The 12,260-nt window shown below is 49.1% G+C and overlaps 1 long non-coding RNA gene across 2 annotated transcripts; it reads right to left on the bottom strand.

The window, feature by feature from the left end:
• Window positions 1-5,047: 5,047 nt before the first annotated feature.
• LOC123954033 lies at window positions 5,048-10,993 on the bottom strand. Of its 2 annotated transcripts, none has more exons than XR_006821028.1 (5): window positions 10,751-10,993; window positions 8,713-8,881; window positions 6,350-6,476; window positions 5,905-6,163; window positions 5,048-5,120 (listed from the first exon to the last, which is right to left on the bottom strand). It is a non-coding gene; the product is annotated as an uncharacterized LOC123954033 (long non-coding RNA). The 2 variants fall into 2 exon arrangements; XR_006821027.1 differs by lacking the exon at window positions 10,751-10,993 and adding an exon at window positions 9,964-10,247.
• Window positions 10,994-12,260: the final 1,267 nt, after the last annotated feature.

Below are 12,260 nucleotides of genomic sequence, written 5' to 3' on the forward strand. Positions count from 1 at the left end.
GCCCGCACGGGCGCCGCGACCTCCCCGCCCTGCGGCCCGGGGCGACGGGAGCCGCCGTTACTAGACCGGGTGCTGTCTCCCAGCAAGCGCAGGTGGGGACTTGGCCAACAGGCGCAGGGCCGGCAGCAGGGAAGCGCAGCGGGGCTGTTACTGAGCAAACCCCGGTGTCTGAGTGACGGACCAGCTGGGGATGGACCCCAGGAGGCGCTAGTTGAGCGGTTATGAGGGGTAAAAAGCGTTTTCTGTAAACCAGATTTAACATTTGTTTTGCTGGGGCGCCTGGGTGGCTCAGTCAATTAAGCGCCAGCCTTCGGCTCAGGGCACGGTCCTGGAGTCCTGGGATACAGCAGGGTCCCTGCTCAGCCCATCTGCTGGAATCTCTCCTTAAGTCCGGAGCTAGAAGCCTCGGAGGGGAGGAAAGGCCTGTCCGAAAATCACAGAGCCACAGGGACCCTACCTGGGGGAAGGCGGGGCAGCCTGGGCTGGTGACCTGAGGGACCTAACGCAGAGGGAGGGCCGGTGTGCAGGCGACCAGGGAGCCCCGGCCATTCCCTGCAGGGCCCCCAGATTGCCTCCTGATTTCTGGCCCCGACCCTCCCCTCCAGGAAAGACAACTGTCCTACTTACACGCTGGCCCTGAGGGGCTCAGGGCTGGGACAGGCCAAGCCTCTCTCACAGCCAGATGCCAAGTGGGAGAGGCCACCTGCAGGCAAGGCTGGTCAGGCTGCCGCTCACACAGCGTAGGGCTCCACTATGGCGCATCTGAGAACACCCAACAGGGCGGGAAACATGAGAAATAGAAGATTCTAACACAAACAGCATTTTGCACATGTTCACGGCAGAGAGAAAGCAATTTAATTCAGAACAAAGTGACTTTGGCTCTTACTCTGGAAGTAAGTGCAAAGCATGTCTAATGTAGCAGTAACCTGCCACCATGCACACTGTATCAGCAGGACAGGCTGTGTGTGTGCCTGTCTGCACATGCGCACTCACACCTGCATCCCAGGCTGACCAGGGAGTCAGGCTCACCTGAGCACTCTGGGCTGTTGCTCCCCTCACTGGCCCACAGTGTGTCTTCTGCTTCTCTGGAACGTTTGGATCTGAGGGCATTCTTCTCCCTCAGGAGGTCATAGCTTTCTACTTTGCAGATGTTCCCATCTACGTCTGTAACTTGACCTAAGAAGATGAAGAACAAGGAGAAGGCATCAGTGATGACTAAATCCTCGTGGACAATCCCTCTGGAACAAAACTGGTAAAATCAGCTTGGATATAATATTACCTTCAATTTTAATGATCACATTTAATAGCACCAGTTAATACAATTGTTAAGTTTTAAATTTTAATGTCTATTTTAATATATAACTTACCATATATAAAATATATAAAATCTATTATAAATACAGATTTTTAAAAATATTTTATTTCTTTATTTGACGCAGAGAGAGAGAGAGAACACAAGCAGGCAGAGTGGCAGGCAGAGGGGGAGAGAGAAGCAGGCTCCCCAGCGAGCAAGGAGCCCGATGCTGGACTTGATCCCAGGACCCTGGGATCATAACCCAAGCCGAAGGCAGGCGCTTAACCAACTGAGCCACCCAGGCGTCCCTATTATAAATATAAATTTTAAGATTATTTTAATATAAATATGATTACATCCTAAGCTGATTTTAGAATAATCCTACTATAGTTCAAATTGCAGAACTGGGCAAATGGAATAAAAACATGAATGTAAATCACACATTTAGGGTGTGATGCAAACCTCTGAATTTCACCAACATTCAAGAAAGGTTTTTGGCATTTTCAAGACACATTATTTACAAATTAAAGTTGGCCTATTTAAAAGCAAGATAATACCTTGTGCATTGCAAGATTTCTTGTGCATTAAATAGAGATTTCTTTTACAAACAATAAGGTACCTCGACTTCTTTTTTAAAGAACTGTTTTTAAGGTTTTATTTATTCATTTAACAGAGAGGGAGACTACAAGCAGGGAGAGCAGCAGGCAGAGTGGGAGGGAGAAGCAAGCTCTCTGCTGAGTCAGGAGCCAGATGTGGGACTCAATCCCAGGACCCTGGGATCATGTCCTGAGCTGAAAGCAGCTGCTTAACAAACTGAGCCACCCAGGCGTCACAGGTACCTTGACTTCTAAAGTCTCATCTGTATAAGATGTCTGAATCAAATTATCAAAAATCCTAATTCCCCTAGCAAAAGTCTCTGCATGTAACCCTATAGAACTACACGGTTGTTGGTTTTTTTAAAAAATAGAGTTTCTTCTAATTATTTGCAAGTTACTTTAGGAAAACATTAAAAGATTGATACAGAGAACAGTATTACATGATGTCTTAGCATATTAACCTAAAATACAGGTTGTTAGCTCTATTATATTTGACCTATGTACAACAAATCTGTATAGAAATCCCACTGAAAAATAACAGGAGGAGATACTTTGTGGGTCTTTTATTTATTTTTTATTTTTATATTTTAAAGATTTTATTTATTTGTCAAAGAGAGAGAGACAGAGAGAGAAAGATCATAAGTAGGCAGAGAGGTAGGCAGAGGCAGATGGAGAAGCAGGCTCCCCGCCGAGCAAGAAGCCCGATATGGGATTCGATCCCAGGACGCTAGGATCATGACCTGAGCCGAAGGCAGCCGCTTAACCAACTGAGCCACCCAGGCGTCCCGTGGGTCTTTTATTTTTACGAACCTTATTTCGCATACACTCAGATGAAGAGCAGTGCTATTCAGAGCTTCTCTTGCTCACTCCAGCACATGCTCATGTGTCTTCTTGCCTTTGCACGTCTAACATGAACAGCAGTTCTGCTTATAAACTGGGCACTCAGAGGAGGCAGGAGCTTTTACTGAAAAATTCTGGGTTCTATTATTGAAGACAGAGCACGGTAAGTGTTCTCAAACTCATTTATGTGTGCCGAAAAGTATCTGGCAATATAACTTAAACTACTTGTTAAATAAGAAATACATCATTTGGCCCAGCGTATCTTCTCCGGTCATGGTATAAACGATACCCACTGTTCAACAACAGCAACACTGTTCACAGACGCTGTGCCATAAACATGACATACACCATGATCACAGATTAATTTCACACGTGCTACGAGAATATATAAATGTATAACATGTAGCCATATTCAGAATCGTAAGTCCTATGTCCCTCTGAAGCAACAGGCTTTTTACTTGGCTGTCATCATTGCTAACATACATATACACACAGATACCTATCTTTAAAGTTTCATATGCTTATTCTTTAAAATTGAATAATCTTTTCCTTAAAAGATCCAATATCAGAGTTGGAAATTGATTATTTTAAACGTTTCTATGGACAAAAAACATTTTTCTATCTTCTTTTAAATCATTTTTTTGTCCTCATTATGGGTAACTTGATTTACGATGAGACTAGACTATTTGCTGAGCGCTTTTCTCTCCAGTCTTTGCTGCGTCCACTGCACACATTGGCTCACTCTCCCGTTTGGGCTTTGTGATGTTTAAGGAAGTAGACCTTCAGGCACCTGGGGGCAGTGAGGCGTCTGCCTTTGGCTCAGGTCATGATCCCAGAGTCCTGGGATCCAGTCCCACATCGGGCTCCTTGCTCATCGTGGAGCCTGCTTCTCCCTCTGCCCCTCCCCGCTGCTTGTGCTCTCTCTCATGCCAGGAAATGGATAAAATCTTTTTAAAAAAAGGAGGGGGGAGTAGAATTTCCTGCCAATAATTTTCCTATATTCATAGCCTTCAGAGAATTTCTATAATTGCACTCTAGGATGTAGAGAGGAGTACGATTATTTCCTTAAAAGTTTCTCATAGCCACTCTGTTGTTTTTTTTTTCTTTTTTAAGATTTTAATTTATTTGTTAGATTGAGAGAGACAGAGAGAGAGAGAGAGAGCAAGCGAGCGCAAGCAGGGGGAGCAGAAGGCAGAGGGACAAGCAGGCTCCCCGCTGGGCAAGGAGCCCAATGCAGGACCCCATCCCAGGACCCCGGGATCATGACCCGAGCCCAAGGCAGACGCTTAACTGAATGAGCCCCCCCCCCCCAGGCGCCCCATGTCCACTCTGTTTCTAGGGTTTCTGTCCTGTGTGAGTTCTCTGATGTATGAGGAGGTGTGACTTCTGGGAGAAGGCTTTCTCACACTTGCCACATCCATAGGGCTTCTCTCCTGTGTGAGTTCGCTGATGTATGAGGAGCTGTGACTTCCAAATAAATGCTTTCCCGCACTCGCTGCATCCGTAGGGCTTTTCTCCGGAATAAGTCTTCTGATGTCAAAGCAGCAGTGACTTCCCACTGAAAGCTCTCCCGCACTCGCTGCACCCGTAGGGCTTCTCTCCCGAATGGATTCTCTGATGCTTACTGAGATTTGACTTCTCTCTGAAGGCTTTCCCACACTCACTGCATTTATTGGGCTTTTCGTCTATATGGGTTCTCTTATGAGTGCTAAGTTGTGATTTCCCACTAAAGGCTTTCCCACATTCACTATAGGCATAGGGCTTCTCTCCCCTGTGACGTCGCTGATGAATGATGAGCTGTGAGGTCTGAGAGAACACTTTGCTACACTTGCTGCACCCATATGGTTTCTCTCCCGTATGAGTTCTCTGGTGTGTGATGAGGTGTGACTTTCTAGCGAAGGCCTTCCCACACTCACATCCATAACGTTTTTCTCCTGTGTGAACTGTCTGGTGTGTGACGAGGTGTGACTTCTGGGAAAAGGCTTTGCCACAGTCACTGCATTTGAATGGTTTCTCTCCTGTGTGTGTTCTCTGATGGACGATGAGCCGTGACTTCTTGCTGATGACTTTTCCACATTCCTTACATTCATAGTGTTTTACTCCAACAAGAGTTTTTTCACAGGCAGTATGGAGAAAGGATTTCTCATATCCACTGACCTTACCAGCTTTCTTTCCTCCACTCTTTCCAGTCTGAGTAAATAAACCTAGTGAATATTTCAAATGTTTTCCAGCTGAGACACGCTTACTGGATTTTTGCTTTAAAGGGGCAAGATTCATGCCAGACTAAAATATTTTTCCACCTGCATTCATTTCACGAACTTGTTCTAATTTTTTAATCTTGTCTTGAATTTCTTGGTGCCATGTTTTGTAATCATCAACTTCCCAGTATTCTAGAAAAGAGAACAATTAAACACATTTAGTGAATTCTTCAATAACCGTGAACCAGATGAACCAGAACCGCCGAAATAATCATGCACACTGGTACATGTTTGGGAATTAAAATTAAATAAAGTGCTTTCATGGAAACTGAGGTAGAAAACCAATAATAGATAAGGAGAAGAAAAAAAATGGACTAAACAGGTTGTTAGGAGCCATGATAGAATAATCTGTTCCAGGCAGAGGGTTTCATCTGCACACACTCTCAACCCTAAGACACGGCAATAAAAAGTTGCACTAGAAGGAAGGGAATGAGGACATCGAAGTTATTTCTTTGGTTACAGGCCCAGGAGGAGTAAACCATCATGAAAGAAATGGAGGGACTAGAGGAAATGACTGTGGGAGTACAGCAGTAATTGGAGGCATTTACAAGGAAAGGGGAAAGAAAATATGTGGGGATTAGAACAGTGAGAGGGGAAAAAATCACAATGAATCCTGTGTCCAAGAGAAAGGAAAAGGGATCTATCAGCAGGATAAGGTCTCTGGTGTGGAGAGGAAAATGAACAAACAAGGTCCGACATGAGAAAGAGGGGTTGAGCTCCTTAGGACAGACCAGAGAGGCATAGCTCACTCTAATATCAGCGCCAAGGAGGACAGATGACCTGTCCTCACATGATAAGCGATAGAAATGATATCTGCATATCTGAGAAGCTCATCTCAATGGCTCTGAGTCACTTCCAAAGGGTTAGTGACCTTGAGAATTCTCTAAACAACATTGCACAGGTGCCCACCCCTCACCGTCTTCACTGTTCACTTCCAGCTGGAATTTAACTCCACCGCCTCCCAGGGGCCTCGCCTGCAAAGCTTGGACTCGGGATGTACCCGTGGCTGCTCCTGCAGCCTGATGTGGCCTGAAGGTCACATCTGGTCTGATGAGCTGAGACGCTGTGTGTGGAAAATCACACAGGACTTGGGCCTAATTTCCTGGGCTCCGGCTTCTGAGGAATAAGAAGGCTTTCCCGCACTTGCCGCATCCATAGGCTGGTGAAGCCAGAGGCTGTGGGAAGAGGTTGCTCACTTGGGATGTGCATAGACAGACACTCTAAAGACGAAAAAGGGCTAAGAATTTTTCAATTCTTAGACTAAAGCCCTATGTCATGACACACTTCAAAGGTCCCATTTTTCAGTCAACAAACAGGGAAAGCCAGCTGACGGGGCCGAGTCCACACCGATGTGTCCTTACCCAGGGACACAAGGCTGCTCCAGTTCTCCAGCATCACACTTTGGTACAGAGCCTTCTGCGTGGAGTCCAGCAGCCGCCACTCCTCCCACGTGAAGTCCACGGCCACATCCTTGAACGATGGCGGGCCCTGGAAGAGCACGCTCCTAGTGAAGCTTAACCAGTGGGTTTCCGACGGTGAAACCAAGATGCAAAGACCCCAAGGCAGGTGCTCTACCTTCGGGATAGCTGCTCTGTCTGCGAACCTCAGCTGTACGAGGGGTGCAGACGCGCCCGCTCCCAGTCACAAATCGTAACCATTCCCTTTGTCCTTCAGCCTCTCTTACATCTAGATTCAGTCCCGTGGTAAGTGGCTGGCAATGGCTTCAGGACGTGTGCTAGGCCACCTGGGGGAAGCTGCTGCTTTTCTGGTAAGAGGGAGACACACTGATAATACCCTCTGCTCTCTACTATTCTTCCTGCTTTTATTTTTTATGATTTTTTAAAAAGAATTACTTACTTATTTTAGGGCAAGAGGGAGCAGGGAGAGGGGCGGGGGAGAGGGAGGGAGTCTTAAGCAGATTATGCGCTGAGCACGAATCCTGATGTGGGACCTGATCTGTGACGCTGAGATCATGACCTGAACGGAAACTAAGAGCTGGACACTTAACCAACTGCGCCACTAAGGCGTCCCTCTCCCTGCTCTTAAAGTAGATGTTGTACTTGGAGCTGCAGTAGCCACTTTGAGCCGTGAGGCCACATGTGTGACACAGAAAGTCAACTGGCAAAGTACGGCAGAGCAGAAGCCCGGAAAGACCCCGTAGTCTTTCATGGCACCCCTCAAGTGCCATGCCAGCCCAGGGCTGTCTGCTTCCATGTGTCCTAGCAGGAGAAACTTCAGTGGTCTTATTTTTTTTTTTTAAGATTTTTATTTGTTTATTTGACAGAGGCAGAGACACAGTGAGAGAGGGAACACAAGCAGTGGGAAGCTTCCAGCTGAGCAGAGAGTCCGACCTGGGAGTCCATCTCAGGATCCTGGGATCATGACCCAAGCCGAAGTCTGACACTTAACCCACAGCCACACAGGAGCCCCTTCAGTGGCGTTATTATTAGAACCACTATTTGTAAATGAAGTCATCCCCAAGTGATACATTTATTTGATCATTTTTTTAAAAGATTTTTATTTATTTGACAGAGATAGAGAGACAGATCACAAGTAGGCAGAGAGAGAGGGGAAGCAGGCCCCGCACTGAGCAGGGAGCCTGATGCGGGACTCAGTCCCAGCACCCTGGGATCATGACCTGAGCCGAAGGCAGAAGCTTAACCCACTGAGCCACCCAGGCACCCCTAAACAATTAAATCTTAAAAAAGAAAACAGTACTTAGAAAAAAGTCTAGGGGCACCTGGGTGGCTCAGTGGTTTAAGCCTCTGCCTTCGGCTCAGGTCATGATCTCAGGGTCCTGGGATCGAGACCCACATTGGGCTCTCTGCTCAGTGGGGAGCCTGTTTCTCCCTCTCTCTCTGCCTGCCTCTCTGCCTACTTGTGACCTCTCTCTCTGTCAAATAAATAAATAAAATATTTAAAAAATATATTTTAAAAAAAGAAAAAAGTCTATCAGTTCTTTAAAATGTTAAATATAGTTACCACAGGAACTAGCAGTTCGATTCCTAGGTATGTACCTAAGAATAGAGAACATACACACCAATGTTGGCAGTAGTAGTATCCATAGCAGCCAAAATAGCAAACAGCCATTTGGTCTAGCAAATGTGGAACTGATAAACAAAACATGCTACAGTCACACAACAGAATATTATTCCACAACAAAAGACAATAAAGTATTAATTCATGGCCCATCTTAAAAGTAGGCTACATGAAAGAAGACAGTCACAAAAGACCCCGTAGCGTGTGATCCTGTGGATATGAGACGGGCAGAATGGTCAAACCCAGGAGCTGGGGCCTGGAGCTGGGGCAGGGGCCCTGGGCATTACCTGCTACGGAGACGGGGTTTCCTTTTAGGAGGATGAAAATATCCTTTTCATATTTTTTTAAGATTTAGTTATTTCACAGAAAGAGAGAGAGAGAGAAGGCACAAGCAGGGCTAACAGCAGGCAGAGGGAGAGGGAGAAGCCGACTCCCCGCTGAGCAGGGAGCCAGAAGTGGGACTAGATCCCAGGGCCCTGGATCCTGACCTGAGCTGAAGGCGGAGCCACCAGGTGCCCCTGGAGGATGAAAATATGCTAAATTTAGATTGTGGCTGAACAATCAGATGGTTGCAGAAGCCTCTAAACTTACTGAAAAACCACCACCAACAACAAACAGTATATTGTTCACTTAAAATGGGTGAATTGTATGGAACCACAATTGAGGAAATAAATGAATTACTCACCTGGGACTTGGTCATTTTCTGCTGCTCTCGGGAAATGGCCAGTAACTGTAGGCTCTGCGTATCTTCTGGATTCTTATCTTGATGCTCAGATTAAAGATCTCGGGTCAGGATTCTTTTCACCCAGGACCCTTGCTCCAGAGACTTCTCATTAGCCCACGGAAACTAGAATCTGTAGAGTCGGGTAACAAACGCTCTTTAGTTGATGCAAATACCCCTCTCTTGTTGGGAACTCACCTGCATTTAAAGCTCAGAGTGGATTTTCTATAGATTCTACACAGACCTCACAAGGACTCAAAATAGGGGGGTATGCAGAAGAACCTGACCCCCTTAGTAGCAGCATTCCACCAAGCACTTGTTCTCTCTCGAAATGGGGAAGGGAAAGAGAGCCCACAGAAAATAAGAACATCACGTTCACTTTTAAGTAAAGGCATAAAGAAAGAGGAAACTGAATTCAGCAGTTGATGAAACGAGTAATTCAGCAGAGCTTCTCCTCAAAATACAAGTCGTTCATTTGAAGCTCATGATGTTCTTGAGAATTCCACAGTAGTTAACACAGGTAAATACCTTAGAACTATGACTGGCACATAAACATTGAGTAAACTCTGGTTAGTGCTCTTATTATCACGTGACGTGATTACAGAGAAATCAGAAAATTCTTATCAATAACAATTACTATCAATAACCCCACTACTTCAAAGGTACGTCTCTCACAGGTGGTGGAAACCATGCTGATATTACAAAGATGGATCTGCAGTCTTATATTTTTAAACTGCCTTTTAGGCTATACAGTAAACCCACTTTCAGACCCACAATTATAAGCACAGACCTCTGGTCATACCGTACAGGTTGCCCAGTCAGCTCTCAACCAATATCCAATATGCCGGCATCCCTAGTGTTCAATCACTGACCCCTAGGGCCACGCGGTCATGAGCCTCGAAGACCTCCCAGCCAGCCCCACAGCCCTTCACCTACTCCACCAGTCACGCCCGGGAGAGCCCTGTGAGTCCCGGTCACTCACACAGCTGGGCCATCACTAACTCCCACAACCGGGTCACTTATACCATCAACTCCCTCGCTCACCCTCACACTTATTAACCCCCACAGGCTTCCTGATGACCAGTTGGATTCTCCCCACAAAATGTCTCCCCAGTCGCCCAAACCTACTCTGTCCCGTCAACCCCAGGGCCCCCCAGCTACAGCCAAATGTCAACCAATGTCTGACTTCCACCCCCAAGCTAACAAATCACTCACCCCACAGTTCCGCAGTCGCTATTCTCTTTGGTTTTTAAGGCAAGCTCTCCGCGACCCAGGACTGGAACTAAGGACACTAAGATGGAGTCCCAGCTCTACCCACTGAGCCAGCCAGGCACCCGAGGACTCTTGTAATGATGGACACCCGGGCCTCCCCAACCACTCAATCATCCCTAGTTCCTCTCCCACCAGGCACCCTAATCCTGATTCCCCGGGGAGCCCTGGGGCTCTCTGCTTCCGCAGTCACTGACTTAAACGGACATCCCACACTCACTCCCTCACAAGCCTGTGGCTGGCAACACACACAGCACCTCCCAGACCCCCCTGCCCCCCCCCCCCCACCCCCGGCCTCCAAGCCACTCTCCCTTAAGGCTCAGTAACAAGTTAAGGAGAAGATCCTCCTCCGGGAATGTCCCCCCATTCGCATCGCTCTCGCAGGCCCCAGCAATCCACAAGTCGGTCACCCGCGGACACTCAACCTCGCCGTCCCGCCAAGCAGCACAGTCCACTTACCCTGCACCAACCCCACCATGCACCCAATTTCTGCGCCTCACGGCTGCCCGGATCACTGCAGGCACCCCAAGTCCAGCCGGCGGACGTCCACACCCCCGGCACCTGCAGACCGGCCAGCCTGCGGGCCCCCCGCGCCCCCCCGCCAGTGCAGACCCCCAAAACGCCGTCCTGCAGGCGCGCGACCACCCACCGCAACTGCACTCCCCGGAACACCCCTTCCGCTGTCCCCTCTCCCGCCAGCCCTCAGCCCTAGGGGTCCGGCTCCTAAACTGACCCAGTCCCCGACCCCCGCAGGCCCCTCAGCAGTCCTCTGCACTCGCCGGGTCCGGCGGCCGCGCCCCACACGGCAAGACCCGCGGCGCTCGGCGTCCGCCGCCCGCGCCCCGGAGTCCTCCGCCCCTCGGCATCTCCGAGCGCAACGGACCGCCCCGCACCGCACTGGCCCCGAACGCTGTCCCCATGGGGCCGCGGGAACACCGAGGCCGCCCCAGCCCCGCCCCCTCCCGCCGGGGCCCGGGCGCCGAGAGCCTCCCCGCGGACCGCGGAATGGGGTGCGCAGAACTCCATTTCCGGGGGTGCCTCTCGCCCCAGAACTACATCTCCCAGAGGGCTCTGCGGCGGGCCTCGCCGTCAGCCCCGTTGGCTTTTCGAGAGTCTTGGGGTGCGTGCAGCTGGAGTTCCTTCCACCGGAAGCTCTCCCGGCAAGGCAAAAGCATGAGCTTTAACCCCACACTCGGGTACTGAAGAGAGCAGGGGTCTGTGCTGGGGGCGGAGGGCATTAAGACAGGAAGGAACCTGGGACACCTGTCCAGCTCAGCGGGTGAGCCCGACCCCCTTGATCTCTGGGTTGTGAGTTTAGGAACCATGTCCGGTGTAGAGATTACTTAAAAATAAAACCGTAAAAACAAAACAAAAGGACAGGAAAGGCATCCAAGGACAACTACGTCTCCTGTGGGCAGAGCACCGGACAAGAGGGGCAGTCCGGGCCCCATCTGCAGGGCCAGACGCTGCCCATCTGTTTAGTGGGATTCCGAGTGGGGGATACCAGACCCAGAAAGTACAGGGTGGATGTGCGCACACCCCACCTCCACTTTCCATACAAGTTGTGCTGGGGGTAGAGCTAAACTGCCCGTGTTCTACTCACTTAGGGTTCAAGGGATTAGGGGAGTCTCCGGTTTAGTTTGTAAGAAAGCCGGCCGTTTTTCTTCTGCACAGACCCCAGACCCCAGCCAGGTGAACCAAGGGCCAGGCAGACCACTGACCGCCAAGTGAATCAGGAGGTGCTTTTCTCCATACGTTTCAGGTGTATGTGGATGATAAGCGTGTTGGAAGTTGGCCAGAGCTCAGACTTGCTTTGGGATACCCAGCGGAAGAGAAGCTACAGTTCATGGTCACCAGTAATCACACTCACACATACTAATTCGTTGAACAGTTTACTCGGTAAACATAGAGGTACAGAGACTTTTCCATTACAGCACAGAGAAGTGTGGGCAATAGGTGTGAGCTAGCACAGCTCCCTGGGGCGCCCCTGCTCTCTAGGTGTACCAGTCAGTGGAGACCCGCACCAGCAGCGCACAGACAGAAGGGACAGCAGCCCCACCTTCTTCGCCAGCTGTCTGCCCCGTCTTTGTATGTGAAGCACTGCTGGCCCAGATCTCAAGTGTCATCCCTCCCACATTCTGCTCTGTGCAAACACACACCAGAGAGAAGTATGTATACTCGCTCACCCACAGAGGGCTGGCCTGTGATACTATGGTTTGGAGATACACCCACACTGCCAGCTG

The sequence above is a fragment of the Meles meles genome, chromosome 12 (genome assembly GCF_922984935.1).
Source record: "Meles meles chromosome 12, mMelMel3.1 paternal haplotype, whole genome shotgun sequence".
Classification (NCBI taxonomy): Eukaryota; Metazoa; Chordata; class Mammalia; order Carnivora; family Mustelidae; genus Meles; species Meles meles.